The sequence below is a fragment of the Schistocerca serialis genome, chromosome 4 (genome assembly GCF_023864345.2).
Source record: "Schistocerca serialis cubense isolate TAMUIC-IGC-003099 chromosome 4, iqSchSeri2.2, whole genome shotgun sequence".
Lineage (NCBI taxonomy): Eukaryota > Metazoa > Arthropoda > Insecta > Orthoptera > Acrididae > Schistocerca > Schistocerca serialis.
Window position 1 is genome coordinate 597276273 of NC_064641.1, and position 1660 is coordinate 597277932.

The following is a 1660-nucleotide window of genomic DNA, read 5'->3' on the forward strand; positions in this document are numbered from 1 at the left end:
TTACATACAGACGAGCGTTCATAGTTTATTCATGTGAAGTTTTTCGTGATAGTTACGTTTTATTTTAAAGAAATGACTGTGCATACGACTCAAATGATGATGTTTTAATTACAGTTTCGTTCAAGAACCATTCAGAGACAACTTTAAAAAGAATTTAAATAATTTTGAAGTGTTTTGTAACTGACATAGGTGACGAAGTCTGCACATGATCATATGTCAAAAGATAATCATTTATACAAAACTTACATCGTTACACTACAATACCCTACATGACTCATCTCCCCCCCCCCCCCCAAAGTATCAGCACTATCTGAGGTTGAATCAGGCATGATGTCCTGTATGCATTGTCACTGTTGTTTGGAAACCAGGTATCCTGCTCCTGAATTCAGTGGTACCAGCAGGTTGTGGGGAACTGTACTTGGCGTCATTTTCTTCATCACAGCGCCCATAGGCTGTTGCTTGTTGGCATCATGTTGGACATATGTATCTTCAGTTACTGCACCTTTATCTTGAGTGGTCATGGAGCTGTCCATCTACATGGCATCTTGTGTAGTGTAGATGGCAGGTTTGTGTCTCTCAATGGATACAGTCATAGGCACAACTCTGATGTCTATTGTATAAGTCTTGTTGCTTCTACCAAGAACTGTGTACAGCTTTTCATACAGTCGCTGCGGCAGCTTGCAAACCACGTCGTTCTATATGAATAAATGATGCAGACGTCTGCATATACAAACAGGTGTCGTTCCCTTTGTTCTCTAGGTGCCACTGCCCGGAGTTTTCGGACGTGAAATCGTAATATGGGGGCAAACTCTGATGTGTCAACCATATCATAAGTCACATTATGCATGAACTCCCCTGACAGGTGCAGTGTTTGTCTGTACACTAATTCAGTTGTTGTAGCCTTCTGGTCGCTGTTAAATGGCGTGCAGAAACCACTGAGCCCGATAGGTAATGGCTACACCCCATGAGTAGGCGACGCAGGTGTTTTACTGTTCTGCTCGCTACTGGATGAAAAGCAGTAGTGTGAATGGGCTTAGTGCCCAACAAGCTGGGCAACACTTTAAGTAATTAAGCCTCGAATTGGTGTACTTGATCTCGTGCTCAAATGGCTCTGAGCACTATGGGACTTAACTTCTAAAGCCATCAGTCCCTTTGAACTTAGAACTACTTAAACCTAACTAACCTAAGGACATCACACACATCCATGCCCGAGGCAGGATTCGAACCTGCGACCATAGTGGTCACGCGGTTCCAGACTGCAGCGCCTAGAACCGCTCGGCCACCCAGGCCGGCTGATCTCATGTATCGTGTTTCAATACACCAAACCTGGCGATCAATTTGCGTAAAAAAAATTGTGCTACTGTCTTGGTTGTAATGTCTGTCATAGCAAAAGCTTCAGGCCATCTTCAAAATTGATCAACACGTGAGAGAGCATGTCGTGGTACATTCAACTTTCTTTTGGAAATAAACTATATAAGTCATAAATGACTATAAGTCCAAATGTCGAAGTTGTCTTGGTGATGTTTTCTCTGGTTTCATACTGAAAGCGTATGTCAGCGGTTTATGGTCTGTGTATAAGTAAAATGTCGACTTTCTAACGACTGCCAGAACATCCTAATTGCAGCATATGTGATGCACAGTTCTCTATTGTAAGTTGCCC

General features: G+C 42.7%; 1 non-coding gene across 1 annotated transcript; it reads right to left on the reverse strand.

Annotated features, from left to right (window-relative positions):
* Nucleotides 1–1205: 1205 nt before the first annotated feature.
* Nucleotides 1206–1289, reverse strand: Trnas-gga (transfer RNA serine (anticodon GGA)). The gene is given in 2 exon segments: nucleotides 1206–1240; nucleotides 1250–1289. It is a non-coding gene; the product is annotated as a tRNA-Ser (tRNA).
* Nucleotides 1290–1660: the final 371 nt, after the last annotated feature.